General features: G+C 40.5%; 14 pseudogenes; 2 read left to right on the plus strand and 12 right to left on the minus strand.

The window, feature by feature from the left end:
- Positions 1-1976: 1976 nt before the first annotated feature.
- On the minus strand, positions 1977-2095 carry LOC114641449 (uncharacterized; annotated as a pseudogene).
- A 3907-nt stretch (positions 2096-6002) lies between these two features.
- Positions 6003-6121, plus strand: LOC114641441 (uncharacterized; annotated as a pseudogene).
- Positions 6122-6496: 375 nt separating this feature from the next.
- On the plus strand, positions 6497-6615 carry LOC127526485 (uncharacterized; annotated as a pseudogene).
- A 1863-nt stretch (positions 6616-8478) lies between these two features.
- LOC114641440 (uncharacterized) lies at positions 8479-8596 on the minus strand (annotated as a pseudogene).
- Positions 8597-8723: 127 nt separating this feature from the next.
- Positions 8724-8842, minus strand: LOC114641438 (uncharacterized; annotated as a pseudogene).
- An 846-nt stretch (positions 8843-9688) lies between these two features.
- LOC127526487 (uncharacterized) lies at positions 9689-9807 on the minus strand (annotated as a pseudogene).
- A 366-nt stretch (positions 9808-10173) lies between these two features.
- Positions 10174-10292, minus strand: LOC127526490 (uncharacterized; annotated as a pseudogene).
- A 1320-nt stretch (positions 10293-11612) lies between these two features.
- Positions 11613-11731, minus strand: LOC127526489 (uncharacterized; annotated as a pseudogene).
- A 128-nt stretch (positions 11732-11859) lies between these two features.
- LOC127526486 (uncharacterized) lies at positions 11860-11978 on the minus strand (annotated as a pseudogene).
- Positions 11979-13280: 1302 nt separating this feature from the next.
- Positions 13281-13399, minus strand: LOC127526488 (uncharacterized; annotated as a pseudogene).
- Positions 13400-13525: 126 nt separating this feature from the next.
- On the minus strand, positions 13526-13644 carry LOC127526483 (uncharacterized; annotated as a pseudogene).
- Positions 13645-13771: 127 nt separating this feature from the next.
- LOC127526484 (uncharacterized) lies at positions 13772-13890 on the minus strand (annotated as a pseudogene).
- Positions 13891-14020: 130 nt separating this feature from the next.
- Positions 14021-14129, minus strand: LOC127526491 (uncharacterized; annotated as a pseudogene).
- Positions 14130-14256: 127 nt separating this feature from the next.
- Positions 14257-14375, minus strand: LOC114641437 (uncharacterized; annotated as a pseudogene).
- Positions 14376-19615: the final 5240 nt, after the last annotated feature.

A 19615-nucleotide genomic window follows, 5' to 3' on the forward strand; every position in this document is an offset into this window, starting at 1 on the left:
AATGAAGGCGCACGTGTTCTTTTATTTGTACCTTTTGTGAAAGTGTTTCTTTGATATATGGACTTCAGGCTTCATACGTTATATAGTTCATGCCTACATTTTGTCATTTACTATTAGAATATGAAAAACGTTTCTGTTTTAAAAATGTGTTTGCACAGCCAACTATAGAAATGGAACACACATGAAATGCGTGTATTCCAAATAATGCTAGAATTATTTCCACTGTAAAACTCCACTTCAATCCCAGGTAATCAAATCAAGGCAAGGCTTGAGCTAGGAGAGAAGTTCATTCTAAGTCGGTGGGGGGATGGAATAGCTGGCTGCTAGTAGCTTTATCAGCACATTTAGATGACAAAGGACTCTGGCGGAGAGGTGCAAACGGATTTAAGACGCGATTTAAGGTGGGACGGATTTACGAGTTTTTTCGTAGGCTCTGGTAATTCTAGTGTTAAAAGGGGAAAACAAGTAAATTTGAGATGTTGATGTGTACCTTGAGTAACACTTAGGAAACCATCCAAACAGTTATTACCCATTAGAGAACTATGTATTACATCATTTGGAACAGTTTGACATCAGTATTTTCAGGGGGCACTGAGTTCTAGTTGAATGTAACTTGAATTCACAATGGCGCGTTTCAAGAGGTGAAAAACACTCCAAGTGATAACAAGTGTTACGGATGGTTAATCTAGTAGAATCTGACCTACACAGTTAAATTCTGTTAGAATCCATCATTTCACATGTGATACAAGTGGTTTCCACACATAGAAGTTAAGGAACATTGAGTAACAATCAACATCAGTTTCGCCCAATTCGTTTAAATGGGGAAAACAAGTGAATTTGAGATGTTGATGTGTACCTTGAGTAACACTCAGGAAACCATCCAAACAGTTATTACCAATTAGAGAACTATGTATTACATCATTTGGAACAGTTTTACATCAGTATTTTCAGGGGGCACTGAGTTATAGATGAATGTAACTTGAATTCACAATGGCGCGTTTCAAGAGCTGAAAAACACTCCATGTGATAACACCTGTTACGGATGGTTAATCTAGTAGAATCTGATCTACACAGTTAAATTCTGTTAGAATCCATCATTTCACATTTCACAGACGAGATCTGGCGCTTTCACACTGGTGTGGCCGAAAAGCGAAAGCAATGCACTTTAACGTTCAAATATATAGTGAAGAAAGGGGGAGCATGCTTCCAATAGAAAGGATAAAGATGCGTTTTAAAGCCATACACTGATGCTAAGGTTAAGTACAACATTAATGACATAAAGCTTACAGCACTCGGGGATCCCAGGTGGTCTCCCATCCAAGTACTGACTGAGCCCAAGTGTGTTTAGCTTATGAGATCAGGCGCATTCACAATGGTATGGTATTTTCAGTATGTAGTGAAGAAAGGGGGTGCCTGCTTCCAATAGAAAGAACTAAGATGCGTTTACAAAACATACACTGATGCGCGGGTTAAGAACAATGGTAATGGCTAAAAGATTACAGCACTCAGGGTTCCTAGGTGTTCTCCCATCCAAGTACTGGCCGAGCACAATCGTGTTTAACTTCTGAGATCAGACGCGTTCACACTGGTGTGGCCGTAAGCGAAAGCAATGCTCTTTAACGTTCAAATATATACTGAAGAAATGGGGATCATGCTTCCAATAGAAAGGATAAAGATGCGTTTTAAAGCCATACACTGATGCTAAGGTTAAGTACAACATTAATGACATAAAGCTTACAGCAGTCGGGGTTTCCAGGCAGTCTCCCATTCAAGTACTGGTCGACCCAAGTGTATTTAGTTTCCACGATCATACGAGATCGGGCGTATTCACACTGGTGTGGCTGTAAGCAAAATCCCTGCTACTTACGTTCAGTATATATTGAAGAAAGGGGGTGCCTGCTTCCAATAGAATGAATGAAGATGCGTTAAAAAAACATACACTGATTCCAGGTATAAGAACAATGGTAATGGCCAAAAGCTTACAGCACTCAGCATTCCCAGGTGGTCTTCCATCCAAGTACTGGCCGAGCCCAAGCGTATTTAGTTTCCGAGATCAGACGAGATCGGCCGCATTCACACTAGTGTGGCCGTAAGCGAAAGCAATGCTCTTTAACGTTCAGTATATAATGAAGAAAGGGGGAGCATGCTTCCACTAGAAAGGATAAAGATGCGTTTTAAAGCCATACACTGATGCCAAGGTTAAGTACAACATTAATGGCTAAAAGCTTACAGCACTTGGGGTTGCCTGGCGGTCTCCCATCCAAGTACTGATCGAGCCCACTTTTTACCAGCTGTCTTTTTTGGTTTGGGCTGCTTTTGCACGGTTACCGCTTGTGCATATTAAATCTTGAAATCGTTCGAGTAACTAATTAACTAACTAACACCCACCCACCCAGCTTGTGAGAAAAAATTGTGCCCGTTCTTTCATCATTTTGTTGCAGCCTATCAGACTTGCTGATCATGTTTTCTAGAGTCAATATACAGTGGATGGTATACGGTTCACGACCATAATTCGTTCCAAACCTCTGGTCGTAAACCGATTTGGTCGTGAACCGAACCAATATCCCCCATAGGATTGTATGTAAATACAATTAATCCATTCCAGACCATACGAACTGTATGTAAATATATTTTTTTAAAGATTTTTAAGCACAAATATAGTTAATCATTACACCATAGAATGCACAGTGTAATAGTAAAAACAATGAATAACACTGACACAAACACCCAGGCTCACTGCTCAGCTGCATACTCTCTCTCTATCTCAGCAGCACATGAGCCCCCTCCCCCTCTGTCTCTCAGAAGCACGTGAGTCCTCTTTCTCTCTGTAACATTGCAGCAGGTGTATAAACACTTTTTTTAAAATGAGTTTTAAGCACAGGGGGAAAAAAACCCAGTCTCCCTACTCAGCTGCATGATCGAGGCTCTCTCTCTCTCAGGAGCACGGGAGCCTCCCCTGCCTCCCACCCCCCACTCTCTCTCTCTCTCTCTCTCTGTCTCTCAGAAGCACACTCTCTGTAACATTTCAGCAGTTGTATAAACACTTTTTTTTTAAATGGGTTTTAATGAGTTTTAAGCACAGGGACTTAACCTGTTAGAATCCATCATTTCACATGTGATACAAGTGGTTTCCACACATAGAAGTTAAGGAACATTGAGTAACACTAAACTTTAGTTACGCCCAATGCGTTTCAATGGGGAAATCAAGTTAATTTCAGATGTTGATATGTACCTTGAGTAACACTTAGGAAACCATCCAAACAGTTTTTACCCATTAGGGAACTATGTATTACATCACTTAGAAAAGTTTTACAACATTATTTTCAGGGGGCACTGAATTATACTTGAATGTAACACGAATTCACAATGGTGCGTTTCAAGAGCTAAAAAACACTCCAAATCATAAGATGTGTTACGGCTGGTCAATCTAGTCGAATCTGATCTACACAGTTAAATTCTGTTAGAATCCATCATTTCACATGTGATACAAGTATTTTCCACACATTGAAGTTAAGGAACATTGAGTAACACTCAACTTCAGTTTCTCCCAATGCGTATCAAAGGGGAAAACAAGTGAATTTGAGATGTTGATGTGTACCTTGAGTATCACTTAGGAAACCATCCAAACAGTTCTTACCCATTAGGGAACTATGAATTATATCATTTAGAACAGTTTTACATCAGTATTTTCACGGGGCACTGAGTTATAGTTGAATGTAACATGAACTCACAATGGCGCGTTTCAAGAGCTGAAAAACACTCCAAATGATAAGACGTGTTACTGCGGGTTAATCTAGTAGAATCTGATCTACACAGTTAAATTCTGTTAGAATCCATCATTTCACATGTGATACAAGTGGCTTCCACACATAGAAGTTAAGGAAAATTGAGTAACACTCAACTTCAGTTTCGCCCAATGCGTTTCAATGGGGAAATCAAGTTAATTTGAGATGTTGATGTGTACCTTGAGTAACACTTAGGAAACCATCGAAACAGTTCTTACCCATTAGAAAACTATGTATTACATCACTTAGAACAGTTTTACATCAGTATTTTCAGGGGGCACTGAGTTATAGTTGAATGTAACATGAATTCACAATGGCGTGTTTCAAGAGCTGAAAAACACTCCAAATGATAAGATGTGTTACGGCGGGTTAATGTAGTAGAATCTGATCTACACAGTTAAATTCTGTTTGAATCCATCATTTCACATGTGATACAAGTGGTTTCCACACATAGAAGTTAAGGAACATTGAGTAACACTCAACTTCAGTTTATCCCAATACGTTTCAATGGGGAAAACAAGTGAATTTGAGATGTTGATGTGTACCTTGAGTAACACTAAGGAAACCATCCAAACAGTTCTTACCCATTAGGGAACTTTGTATTACATCATTTGGAACAGTTTTACATCAGTATTTTCAGGGGGCACTGAGTTATAGTTGAATGTAACATGAATTCACAATGGCGCGTTTCAAGAGCTGAAAAACACTCCAAATGATAAGAAGTGTTACGGCTGGTTAATCTAGTAGAATCTAATCAACACAGTTAAAATTTGTTAGAATCCATCATTTCACATGTGATACAAGTGGTTTCCACACATAGAAGTTAAGGAACATTGAGTAACACTTAACTACAATTTCTCCCAATGTGTTTCAATGGGGAAAACAAGTGAATTTGAGATGTTGATATGTACCTTGAGTAACACTTAGGAAACCATCCAAACAGTTCTTACCCATTAGGGAACTATCAATTACATCATTTAGAACAGTTTTACATCAGTATTTTCACGGTGCACTGAGTTATAGTTGAATGTAACATGAATTCACAATTGTGCGTTTCAAGAGCTGAAAAACACTCCAAATGATAAGACGTGTTACGGCTGATTAATCTAGTAGAATCTGATCTACACAGTAAAATTCTGTTAGAATCCAGCATTTCACATGTGATACAAGTGGTTTCCACACATAGAAGTTAAGGAACATTGAGTAACACTCAACTTCAGTTAATCCCAATGCGTTTCAAAGGGGAAAACAAGTGAATTTGAGATGTTGATGTGTACCTTGAGTAACACTTAGGAAACCATCCAATCAGATTTTACCCATTAGGGAACTATGAATTACATCATTTGGAACAGTTTTACATGAGTATTTTCACGTGGGACTGAGATATAGTTGAATGTAACTTAAATTCACAATGGTGCGTTTCAAGAGCTGAAAAACACTCCAAGTGATAACAAGTATTACGGATGGTTAATCTAGTAGAATCTGATCTACACAGTTAAATTCTGTTAGAATCCATCATTTCACAGGTGATACAAGTGGTTTCCACATAAAGAAGTTAAGGAACATTGAGTAACACTCAACTTCAGGTTCGCCCAATGCGTTTCACTAGGGAAAACAAGTGAATTTGAGATGTTGATGTGTACCTTGAGTAACACTTACGAAACCATGCAAACAGTTATAACCCATTTGAGAACTATGTATTACATAATTTGGAACAGTTTTACATCAGTATTTTCAGAGGGCACTGAGTTATAGTTGAAAGTAACTTGAATTCAGAATGGCGCGTTTCAAGAGATGAAAAACACTCCAAGTGATAACAATTGTTCCGGCTGGTTAATCTAGTAGAATCTGATCTACACAGTTAAATTCTGTTAGAATCCATCACTTCACATGTGATACAAGTGATTTCCACACATAGAAGTTAAGGAACATTGAGTAACACTCAACTTCAGTTTCGCCCTATGTGTTTCAATGAGGAAAAGAGGTGCCATACCATTGTGAATGCACTTGATCTCCGAAGTTAACACACTTGGTCTCAATCAGTACTTGGATGGGAGACCGCCTGGGAACCCCGAGTGTTGTAAGCTTTATGTCATTAATGTTGTACTTAACCTTAGCATCAGTGTATGGCTTTAAAACGCATCTTTATTCTTTCTATTGGAAGCATGCTCCCCCTTTCTTCACTATATATTTGAACGTTAAAGTGATTTGCTTTCGCTTTTCGGCCACACCAGTGTGAAAGCGCCAGATCTCGTCTGATCTCGGAAACTAAACACGCTTGGGCTCAGCCAGTACTTGGATGGAAGACCACCTGGGAACCCCGAGTGCTGTAAGCTTTTAGCCATTAATGTTGTACTTAACCTTAGCATCAGTTTATGGCTTTAAAACTCATCTTTATCCGTTCTATTGGAAGCATGCTCCCCCTTTCTTCAATATATACTCAACGTAAGTAGCATGGCTTTTGCTTATGGCCACACCAGTGTGAATGCGACATATCTCGTCTGATCGCGAAAACAAAACACACGTGGGCTCGATAAGTACTTGCATGGAAAACCGCCTGGGAAACCTGACTGCTGTAAGCTTTACGTCATTAATGTTGTACTTAACCTTAGCATCAGTGTATGGCTTTAAAACGCATCTTTATCCTTTCGATAGGAAGCATGCTCCCAATTTCTTCAGTATATTTTTGAATGTTAAAGAGCATTGCTTTTGCTTACGGCCACACCAGTGTGAATGCGCCCGATCTCCTCTGATCTCCGACACTAAATACGCTTCGGCTCGGCCAGTACTTGGATGGAAGACCACCTGGGAACACCGAGTGCTGTAAGCTTTTAGCCATTACCATTGTTCTTAATCCTGGAATCAGTGTATGTCTTGCAACGCATCTTCATTCTATCTATTTGAAGCAGGCGCCCCCTTTCTTCAATATATACTGAACGTAAGTTGCAGGTCTTTTGCTTACAGCCACACCAATGTGAATGCGTCTGATCGCGAAAAGTAAACACACGTGGGCTCGATCAGTACTTGGATGGGAGACCACCTGGGAAACCCGACTGCTGTAAGCTTTACGTCATTAATGTTGTACTTAACCTTAGCATCAGTGTATGGCTTTAAAACGCATCTCTATCCTTTCTATTGGAAGCATGCTCCCCCTTTCTTCACTATATATTTGAACGTTAAAGAGCATTTCTTTTGCTTGCGGCCACACCAGTGTGAATGCGCCAGATCTCGGAAGTTAAACACGCTTGTGCTCGGCTAGTACTTGGATGGGAGATCGCCTGAGAACCCCCAGTGCTCAAAGCTTTTGGCCATTAACGTTGTACTTAACCTCGGCATCAGTGTATGTCTTGGAAACGCATTTTCATTCTTTCTATTTGAAGCATGCTCCCCCTTTCGTCACTATATACTGAATGTAATGTAACAGTGTGTTTGCTTACGGCCACACCAGTGTCAATGCGCCCGATCTGGTCTGATCTCGAAAGCTAAACACGCTTGGGCTCGGCCAGGACTTGAATGGGAGAACATCTAGGAATCCTGACTGCTGTAATCTTTTAGCCATTACCATTGTTCTTAATCTGCGCATCAGTGTATATTTTGTGAACGCATCTTCATTCTTTCTATTGGAAGCAGGCACCCCCTTTCTTCACTATATACAGAACGTAAGTAGCAGGGCTTTTGCTTACGGCTATACCATTGTGAATGCTCCTGATCTCGGAAACTAAACACACTTGGTCTCAATCAGTACTTGGATGGGAAACCGCCTGGAAACCCCGAATGCTGTAAGCTTTATGTTATTAATGTTGTACTTAACCTTAGCATCAGCGTATGGCTTTAAAACACATCTTTATCCTTTCTATTGGAAGCATGCTCCCCCTTACTTCACTATATACTGAACGTTCAAAAGCCTTGCTTTCGCTTACGGCCACACCAGTGTGATTGCGCCTGATATCTGAAGCTAAACACGCTTGGGTTCAGCCAGTACTTGGAGGGGAGACCACCTAGGAACCCCAGTGCAGTAAGCTTTTAGCCATTACCATTGTTCTTAACCCGAGCATGAGTGTATGTCTTGTTAACGCAACTTCATTCTTTCTACTGGAAGCAGGCACCCCCTTTCTTCACTATATACTGAACGTAAAGTAACAGGGCTTTCGCTTACGGCCACACCAGTGTGAATTCGCCGATCACGTCTGATTTCGAAAGCTAAGCACACTTGGGCTCGATCGGTTCTTGGATGTGAGACCGCCTGGGAACCCCGAGTGCTTTTAGCCATTAATGTTGTACTTAACCTTAGCATCTTGGTATGGCTTTAAAACGCATCTTTATCCTTTCTAGTGGAAGCATGCTCCCCCTTTCCTCAGTATATACTGAACGTTAAAGAGTGTTGCTTTCGCTTATGGCCACACCCGTGTGAATGCGTCTGATCTTTGAAGTTAAACACGCTTGTGCTCGGTCAGTACTTCGATGGGAGATCGACTAAGAACCCCCAGTGCTATTTGCTTTTAGCTATTAACGTTGTACTTAACCTCGGCATCAGTGTATGTCTTGGAAACGCATCTTCATCATTTCTATTGGAAGCAGGCTCCCCCCTTTCTTCACTATACAGTATACTGAACGTAAAGTAGCAGGGCTTTTGCTTACGGCCACACCAGTGTGTACACTGATGCTAAGGTTAAGTACAACATTAATGACATAAAGCTTACAGCAATCGGGGTTTCCAGGCGGTCTCCCATTCAAGAACTGATCGACCCAAGTGTATTTAGTTTCCACGATCATACGAGATTGGGCGCATTCACACTGGTGTGGCCGTAAGCAAAAGCCCTGCTACTTACGTTCAGTAAATAGTGAAGAAAATGGGTGCCTGCTTCCATTAGAATGAATGAAGATGCGTTAACAAAACATACACTGATTCCAGGGTTAAGAACAATGGTAATGGCTAAAAGCTTACAGCATTCGGGGTTCCCAGGTGGTCTTCTATCCAAGTACTGGCCTAGCCCAAGCGTGTTTAGTTTCTGAAATCAGACGAGATCGGGCGCATCCACACTAGTGTGGCCGTAAGCAAAAACAATGCTCTTTAACGTTCAGTATATAATGAAGAAAGGGGGAGCATGCTTGTAATAGAAAGGATAAAGATGCGTTTTATAGCCATGCACTGATGCTAAGGTTAAGTACAACATTAATGGCTAAAAGCTTACAGCATTTGGAGTGGCCTGCCAGTCTCCCATCCAAGTACTGATCGAGCCCAAGTATGTGTAGCTTTCGAAATCAGACGAGATCGGGCGCATTTACACTGGTGAGGTCGTAAACGAAATCTCTGCTACTTTACATTCAGTATATAGTGACGAAAGAGGGAGCCTGCTTCAAATAGAAAGAATGAAGATGCGTTTCCAAGACATACAATGATGCCGAGGTTAAGTACAACATTAATGGCCAAAAGCTTAGAGCACTTGGGGTTTTCAGGTGATCTCCCATCCAAGTACTGGCCGAGCACAAGAGTATTTAGTTTCTGAGATCAGACGCAATCACACTGGTGTGGCCGTAAGCGAATGCCCTACTGCTTTACATTCAGTATATAGTGACGAAAGGGGGAGCCTGCTTCAAATAGAAAGAATGAAGATGCGTTTTCAAGACATACACTGATACCGAGGTTAAGTACAACGTTAATGGCCAAAAGCTTACAGCACTCGGGGTTTCCAGGCGGTCTCCCATCCAAGTACTGATCGAGACCAAGTGTGTTTAGTTTTTGAGATCAGGTGCAATCACAATGGTACGGCTGTAAGCAAAAGCCCTGCTACTTACGTTCAGTATATAGTGAAGAAAGGGGGTGCCTGCTTCCAATAGAAAGAATGAAGATGCGTTAACAAAACATACACTGATGCGCGTTAACAACAATGGTAATAGCTAAAAGATTACAGCACTCAGGATTCCTAGATGTTTTCCCATCCAAGTACTGGCCGAGCCCAAGCGTGTTTAGCTTTTGAGATCAGACAAAATCAGGCGCATTCACACTGGTGTGGCCATAAGCAACCGCCCTGTTACTTTACATTCAGTATATAGTGACGAAAGGGGGACCATGCTTCAAATAGAAAGAATGAAGATGCGTTTCCAAGACATACACTGATGCCGAGGTGAAGTACAACGTTAATGGCCAAAAGCTTAGAGCACTGGGGGTTCTCAGGCGATCTCCCATCCAAGGACTAGCCGAGCACAAGCGTGTTTAACTTCCGAGATCAGACGCATTCACACTGGTGTGGCCGTAAGCAAAAGAAATGCTCTTTAACATTCAAATATATAGTGAAGAAAGTGGGAGCATGCTTCCAATAGGAAGGATAGAGAGGCGTTTTAAAGCCATACACAGATGCTAAGGTTAAGTACAACATTAATGACGTAAAGCTTACAGCAGTCAGGTTTCCCAGGCGGTCTCCCATCCAAGTACTGATCGAGCCCACGTGTGTTTACTTTTCGCGATCAGACGAGATCGGGCGCATTCACACTGGTGTGGCTTTAAGCAAAACATCTGCTACTTACGTACAGTATATATTGAAAAAAGGGGGAGCCTGCTTCAAATAGATAGAATGAAGATGCGTTGCAAGATATACACTGATTCCAGGATTAAGAACAATCGTAATGGCTAAAAGCTTACAGCACTCGGTGTTCCCAGGTGGTCTTCCATCCAAGTACTGGCCGAGCCCAAACGTATTTAGTTTCCGAGATCAGACGCATTCACACTGGTGTGGCCGTTAGTAAAAGCCCTGTTACTTTACGTTCAGTATATAGTGAAGAAAGTGGGTGCCTGCTTCCAATAGAAAGAATAAAGTTGCGTTAACAAGACATACACTCTTTTTCGGGTTAAGAACAATGGTAATGGCTAAAAGCTTACAGCACTCGGGGTTCCTAGGTAGTCTCCCATCCAAGTACTGGCCGAGCCCAAACGTGTTTAGCATCCGAGAACAGGCGCATTCACACTGGTGTGGCCATAAGCGTAAAAAACGCTTTTGAACGTTCAGTATATAGTGAAGTAAGGGGGAGCATGCTTCCAATAGAAAGGATAAAGATGTGTTTTAAAGCCATACACTGATGCTAAGGTTAAGTACAACATTAATGACTAAAAGCTTACACCACTCTGGGTTCCCAGGCAGTCTCCAATCCAAGTACTGATCGAACCCAAGTGTGTTTAGCTTCTGAAATCAGACGCATTCACACTGGTGTGGCTGTAAAAGAAAGCTTTGCTACTTTACGGTCAGTATATAGTGAAGAAAGGGGGAGCCTGCTTTAAATAGAAATGATGAAGTTGCGTTTCCAAGACATACACTGATGCCGAGGTTAAGTACAAGGATAATGGCGAAAAGCTTAGAGCACTGGGGTTTCTCAGGCCATCTCCCATCCAAGTACTAGCTGAGCACAAGCGTGTTTAACTTCTGAGATGAGACGAGATCTTGAGCATTCACACTGGTGTGGCCGTAAGTGAAAGCAATGCTCTTTAACGTTCAAAAATATACTGAAGAAATGGGGAGCATGCTTCCAATAGAAAGGATAAAGATGCGTTTTAAAGCCATACACTGATGCTAAGGTTAACTACAACATTAATGACATAAAGCTTACAGCAGTCGGGGATTTCAGGCGGTCTCCCATCCAAGTACTGAACGACCCAAGTGTATTTAGTTTCCACGATCAGATGCATTCACACTGGTGTGGCCGTAAGCAAAAGCTCTGCTACTTACTTTCAGTAAATAGTGAAGAAAATGGGTGCCTGCTTCCAATAGAATGAATGAAGATGCGTTAACAAAACATACACTGATTCCAGGGTTAAGAGCAATGGTAATGGCTAAAAGCTTACAGCATTCGGGGTTCCCAGGTGGTCTTCCATCCAAGTACTGGCCTAGACCAAATGTGTTTAGATTCCGAAATCAGACGCGATCGGGCGCATCCACACTAGTGTGTCCGTAAGCAAAAACAATGCTCTTTAACGTTCAGTATATAATGAAGAAAGGGGGAGCATGCTTGCAATAGAAAGAATAAAGATGCGTTTTATAGCTATACACTGATGCTAAGGTTAAGTACAACATTAATGGTTAAAAGCTTACAGCAGTCGGGTTACCCAGGAGGTCTCCCATCCAAGTACTGATCGAGCCCACGTGTGTTTACTTTACGCGACCAGATGAGAGCGGGCGCATTCACACTGGTGTGGCCGTAAGCAAATGGTCAGCTACTTACGTTCAGTATATATTAAAGAAAGGGGGAGCCTGCTTCAAATAGATACAATGAAGATGCGTTGCAAGACATACATTGATTCCAGGATTAAGAACAATGGTAATGGCTAAAAGCTTACAGCACTCGGGGTTCCCAGGTGGTCTTCCATCCAAGCACCGGCCGAGCCTAAGCATATTTAGTTTCCGAGATCAGACACATTCACACTGGTGTGGCCGTAAGCAAAAGGTCTGCTACTTATGTTCAGTATATATTGAAGAAAGGGGGAGCCTGCTTCCAATAGAATGAATGAAGATGCGTTAACAAAACATACACTGATTCCAGGGTTAAGAACAATGGTAATGGCTAAAAGCTTACAGCATTTGGAGTTGCCTGGCGGTCTCCCATCCAAGTACTGATCGAGCCCAAGTGTTTGTAGCTTCTAAGATCAGATGCATTTACTCTGGTGTGGCCGCAAGCAAAAGCCTTGCTACTTACGTTCAGTATATAGTGAAGAAAGGGGGGAGCCTGCTTCCAATAGAAATGATGAAGATGCGTTTTCAAGACATACACTGATGCCGAGGTTAAGTACAATGTTAATAGCTAAAAGCATATAGCACTGGGGGTTCTCAGGCGATCTCCCATCGAAGTACTGGCCGAGCACAAGCATGTTTAACTTCGAAGATCAGAAACTTTCACACTGGTGTGGCCGTAAGCGAAAGCAATACTTTTTAACGTTCAGTATATACTGAAGAAAGGGGGAGCATGCTTCCACTAGAAAGGATAAAGATGCGTTTTAAAGCCATACACTGATGCTAAGGTTAAGTACAACATTAATGGCTAAAAGCTAACGGGGATCCCACATCCAAGAACTGATCGACCCCAAGTGTACATAGCTTCCGAGATCAGACGTGATCTGCGCATTCACACTGGTGTGGCCGTAAGCAAAAGCCCTGTTACTTTACGTTCAGTATATAGTGAAGAAAGTGGGTGCCTGCTTCCAATAGAAAGAATGAAGTTGCGTTAACAAGACATACACTCATGCTCGGGTTAAGAACAATGGTAATGGCTAAAAGCTTACTGCACTGGGGTTCCTAGGTGGTTTCCCCTCCAAGTACTGGCAAAGCCCAAGCGTGTTTAGTTTCCAAGAACAGGCGCATTCACACTGGTGTGGTCGTAAGCGAAAGCAATGCTTTTTTACTGTTCAGTATATAGTGAAGTAAGGAGGAGCATGCTTCCAATAGAAAGGATAGAGATGCGTTTTAAAGCCATACACTGATGCTAAGGTTAAGTACAACATTAATGACGTAAAGCTTACAGCAGTCGGGTTTCCCAGGAGGTCTCCCATCCAAGTACTGATCAAGCACAAGTGTGTTTACTTTTCGCGACCAGACGAGATCGGGCGCATTCACACTGGTGTGGCCATAAGCAAATGGTCTGCTACTTACGTTCAGTATATATTGAAGAAAGGGGGAGACTGCTTCAAATAGATACAATGAAGATGCGTTGCAAGACATACACTGATTCCAGGATTAAGAACAATGGTAATGGCTAAAAGCTTACAGCACTCGGGGTTCCCAGGTGGACTTCCATCCAAGTACCGGCCGAGCCCAGGCATATTTAGTTTCCGAGATCAGACGAGATCGGGCACATTCACACTGGTGTGGCCGTAAGCAAAAGGTCTGCTACTTATGTTCAGTATATATTGAAGAAAGGGAGAGCCTGCTTCCAATAGAATGAATGAAGATGCGTTAACAAAACATACACTGATTCCAGGGTTAAGAACAATGGTAATGGCTAAAAGCTTACAGCACTCGGGGTTCCCAGGTGGTCTTCCATCCAAGTACTGGCTTTGCCCAAGCGTGTTTAGTTTCCGAGATCAGACGAGATCTGGCGCTTTCACACTGGTGTGGCCGAAAAGCGAAAGGAATGCACTTTAACGTTCAAATATATAGTGAAGAGAGGGGGAGCATTCTTCCAATAGAAAGGATAAAGATGCGTTTTAAAGCCATACACTGATGCTAAGGTTAAGTACAACATTAATGACATAAAGCTTACAGCACTCGGGGTTCCCAGACGGTCTCCTATCCAAGTACTGATCGAGCCCAAGTGTGTTTAGCTTCTGAGATCAGGCGCATTCACAATGGTATGGCCGTAAGCAAAAGCCCTGCTACTTACGTTCAGTATAAAGTGAAGAATGGGAGTGCCTGTTTCCAATAGAAAGAATGAAGATGCGTTAACAAAACATACACTGATGCGGGGGTTAAGAACAATGGTAATGGCTAAAAGATTACAGCACTTAGGGTTCCTAGGTGTTCTCCCATCCAAGTACTAATCGAGCCCAAGTGTGTTAAGCTTCCGAGATCATTTGAGATCGGGCGCATTCACACTGGTGTGGCCGTAAGCGAAAGCCCTGCTACTTTACGTCCAGTATATAGTGAAGAAAGGGGGAGCCTACTTCAAACAGAAAGAATGAGATTGCGTTTCGACGACATACACTGTTGCTGAGGTTAAGTACAACGTTAATGGCCAACAGCTTATAGCACTGGGGGTTCTACTAGACTAACCAGCCGTAAGACTTGTTATCACTTGGAGTGTTATTCAGCTCTTGAAACGCGCCATTGTGAACTCAAGTTACATTCAACTATAACTCAGTGACCCGTGGAAATACTGATGTAAAACTGTTCCAAATGATTTAATACATAGTTCTCTAATGGGTAATAACTGTTTGGATGGTTTCCTAAGTGTTACTCAAGGTAAACATCAACATCTCAAATTCACTTGTTTTCCCCATTGAAACGCATTGGGCGAAACTGATGTTGATTGTTACTCAATGTTCCTTAACTTCTATGTGTGGAAACCACTTGTATCACATGTGAAATGATGGATTCTAACAGAATTGAACTGTGTAGATCAGATTCTACTAGATTAACCATCCGTAACACTTGTTATCACTTGGAGTGTTTTTCAGCTCTTGAAACGCGCCATTGTGAATTCAAGTTACATTCAACTATAACTCAGTGCCCCCTGAAAATACTGATGTAAAACTGATCCAAATGATGTAATACATAGTTCTCTAATTGGTAATAACTGTTTGGATGGTTTACTAAGTGTTACTCAATGTACACATCAACATCTCAAATTCACTTGTTTTCCCCATTGAAACGCATTGGGCGAAACTGGTGTTGATTGTTACTCAATGTTCCTTAACTTCTATGTGTGGAAACCACTTGTATCACATGTGAAATGATGGATTCTAACAGAATTTAACTGTGTAGATAAGATTCTACTAGATTAACCATCTGTAACACTTGTTATCACTTGGAGTGTTTTTCAGCTCTTGAAACGCGCCATTGTGAATTCAAGTTACATTCAACTATAACTCAGTGCCCCCTGAAAATACTGATGTAAAACTGTTCCAAATGATGTAATACATAGTTCTCTAATGGGTAATAACTGTTTGGATGGTTTCCAAAGTGTTACTCAAGGTACACATCAACATCTCAAATTCACTTGTTTTCCCCATTGAAACGCATTGGGCGAAACTGATGTTGATTGTTACTCAATGTTCCTTAACTTCTATGTGTGGAAACCACTTGTATCACATGTGAAATGATGGGTTCTAACAGAATTTAACTGTGTAGATCAGATTCTACTAGATTAACCATCCGTAACACTTGTTATCACTTGGAGTGTTTTTCAGCTCTTGAAACGCAACATTGTGAATTCAAGTTACATTCAACTATATCTCAGTGCTCCCTGAAAATACTGATGTAAAACTGTTCCATATGATGTAATACATAGTTCTCTAATGGGTAATAACTCTTTGGATGGTTTCCTAAGTGTTACTCAAGATAAACATCAACATCTCAAATTCACTTGTTTTCCCCCCTTGAAACGCATTGGGCAAAACTGATGTTGATTGTTACTCAATGTTACTTAACTTCAATGTGTGGAAACCACTTGTATCAGATGTGAAATGATGGATTCTAACAGAATTTAACTGTGTAGATCAGATTCTACTAGATTAACCATCCGTAACACTTGTTATCACTTGGAGTGTTTTTCAGCTCTTGAAACGCGCCATTGTGAATTCAAGTTACATTCAACTATAACTCAGTGCCCCCTGAAAATACTGATGTAAAACTGATCCAAATGATGTAATACATAGTTCTCTAATTGGTAATAACTCTTTGGATGGTTTCCTAAGTGTTACTCAATGTACACATCAACATCTCAAATTCACTTTTTTTCCCCATTGAAACGCATTGGGCGAAACTGGTGTTGATTGTTACTCAATGTTCCTTAACTTCTATGTGTGGAAACCACTTGTATCACATGTGAAATGATGGATTCTAACAGAATTTAACTGTGTAGATCAGATTCTACTAGATTAACCATCTGTAACACTTGTTATCACTTGGAGTGTTTTTCAGCTCTTGAAACGCGCCATTGTGAATTCAAGTTACATTCAACTATAACTCAGTGCCCCCTGAAAATACTGATGTAAAACTGTTCCAAATGATGTAATACATAGTTCTCTAATGGGTAATAACTGTTTGGATGGTTTCCAAAGTGTTACTCAAGGTACACATCAACATCTCAAATTCACTTGTTTTCCCCATTGAAACGCATTGGGCAAAACTGATGTTGATTGTTACTCAATGTTCCTTAACTTCTATGTGTGGAAACCACTTGTATCACATGTGAAATGATGGGTTCTAACAGAATTTAACTGTGTAGATCAGATTCTACTAGATTAACCATCCGTAACACTTGCTATCACTTGGAGTGTTTTTCAGCTCTTGAAACGCACCGTTGTGAATTCAAGTTACATTCAACTATATCTCAGTGCTCCCTGAAAATACTGATGTAAAACTGTTCCATATGATGTAATACATAGTTCTCTAATGGGTAATAACTGTTTGGATGGTTTCCTAAGTGTTACTCAAGATAAACATCAACATCTCAAATTCACTTGTTTTCCCAATTGAAACGCATTGGGCAAAACTGATGTTGATTGTTACTCAATGTTACTTAACTTCTATGTGTGGAAACCACTTGTATCACATGTGAAATGATGGATTCTAACAGAATTTAACTGTGTAGATCAGATTCTACTAGATTAACCATCCGTAACACTTGTTATCACTTGGAGTGTTTTTCAGCTCTTGAAACGCGCCATTGTGAATTCAAGTTACATTTAACTATAATGCAGGGCCCCCTGAAAATACTGATGTAAAACTGATCCAAATGATGTAATACATAGTTCTCTAATGGGTAACAACTGTTTGGATGGTTTCCTAAGTGTTACTCAATGTACACATCAACATCTCAAATTCACTTGTTTTCCCTATTGAAACGCATTGGGCGAAACTGGTGTTGATTGTTACTCAATGTTCCTTAACTTCTATGTGTGGAAACCACTCGTATCACATGTTAAATGATGGATTCTAACAGAATTTAACTGTGTAGATCAGATTCTACTAGATTAACCAACCGTAACACTTGTTATCACTTGGAGTGTTTTTCAGCTCTTGAAACGCGCCATTGTGAATTCAAGTTACATTCAACTATAACTCAGTGCCCCCTGAAAATACTGATGTAAAACTGATCCAAATGATGTAATACATAGTTCTCTAATTGGTAATAACTGTTTGGATGGTTTCCAAAGTGTTACTCAAGGTACACATCAACATCTCATATTCACTTGTTTTCCCCTTTGAAACGCATTGGGCAAAACTGGTGTTGATTGTTACTCAATGTTCCTTAACTTCTATGTGTGGAAACCACTTGTATCACATGTGAAATGATGGATTCTAACAGAATTTAACTGTGTAGATCAGATTCTACTAGATTAACCATCCGTAACACTTGTTATCACTTGGAGTGTTTTTCAGCTCTTGAAACGCTCCATTGTGAATTCAAGTTACATTCAACTATAACTCAGTGCCCCCCTGAAAATACTGATGTAAAACTGTTCCAAATGATGTAATACATAGTTCTCTAATGGGTAATAACTGTTTGGATGGTTTCCAAAGTGTTACTCAAGGTACACATCAACATCTCAAATTCACTTGTTTTCCCCCTTGAAACGCATTGGGCGAAACTGATGTTGATTGTTACTCAATGTTCCTTAACTTCAATGTGTGGAAACCACTTGTATCACATGTGAAATGATGGATTCTAACAGAATTTAACTGTGTAGATCAGATTCTACTAGATTAACCATCCGTAACACTTGTTATCACTTGGAGTGTTTTTCAGCTCTTGAAACGCGCCATTGTGAATTCAAGTTACATTCAACTATAACTCAGTGCCCCCTGAAAATACTGATGTAAAACTGTTCCAAATGATGTAATACATAGTTCTCTAATGGGTAATAACTGTTTGGATGGTTTCCAAAGTGTTACTCAAGGTACACATCAACATCTCAAATTCACTTGTTTTCCCCATTGAAACGCATTGGGCGAAACTGATGTTGATTGTTACTCAATGTTCCTTAACTTCTATGTGTGGAAACCACTTGTATCACATGTGAAATGATGGATTCTAACAGAATTTAACTGTGTAGATCAGATTCTACTAGATTAACCATCCGTAACACTTGTTATCACTTGGAGTGTTTTTCAGCTCTTGAAACGCGCCATTGTGAATTCAAGTTACATTCAACTATAACGCAGTGCCCCCTGAAAATACTGATGTAAAACTGATCCAAATGATGTAATACATAGTTCTCTAATTGGTAATAACTGTTTGGATGGTTTCCTAAGTGTTACTCAATGTACACATCAACATCTCAAATTCACTTTTTTTCCCCATTGAAACGCATTGGGCGAAACTGGTGTTGATTGTTACTCAATGTTCCTTAACTTCTATGTGTGGAAACCACTCGTATCACATGTGAAATGATGGATTCTAACAGAATTTAACTGTGTAGATCAGATTCTACTAGGTTAACCATCCGTAACACTTGTTATCACTTGGAGTGTTTTTCAGCTCTTGAAACGCGCCATTGTGAATTCAAGTTACATTCAACTATAACTCAGTGCCCCCTGAAAATACTGATGTAAAACTGATCCAAATGATGTAATACATAGTTCTCTAATTGGTAATAACTGTTTGGATGGTTTCCAAAGTGTTACTCAAGGTACACATCAACATCTCAAATTCACTTGTTTTCCCCATTGAAACGCATTGGGCGAAACTGATGTTGATTGTTACTCAATGTTCCTTAACTTCAATGTGTGGAAACCACTTGTATCACATGTGAAATGATGGATTCTAACAGAATTTAACTGTGTAGATCAGATTCTACTAGATTAACCATCCGTAACACTTGTGATCACTTGGAGTGTTTTTCAGCTCTTGAAACGCGCCATTGTGAATTCAAGTTACATTCAACTATAACTCAGTGCCCCCTGAAAATACTGATGTAAAACTGATCCAAATGATGTAATACATAGTTCTCTAATGGGAATAACTGTTTGGATGGTTTCCAAAGTGTTACTCAAGGTACACATCAACATCTCAAATTCACTTGTTTTCCCCTTTGAAACGCATTGGGCGAAACTGATGTTGATTGTTACTCAATGTTCCTTAACTTCTATGTGTGGAAACCACTTGTATCACATGTGAAATGATGG

Source organism: Erpetoichthys calabaricus, unplaced genomic scaffold (assembly GCF_900747795.2).
Source record: "Erpetoichthys calabaricus unplaced genomic scaffold, fErpCal1.3, whole genome shotgun sequence".
Classification (NCBI taxonomy): Eukaryota; Metazoa; Chordata; class Cladistia; order Polypteriformes; family Polypteridae; genus Erpetoichthys; species Erpetoichthys calabaricus.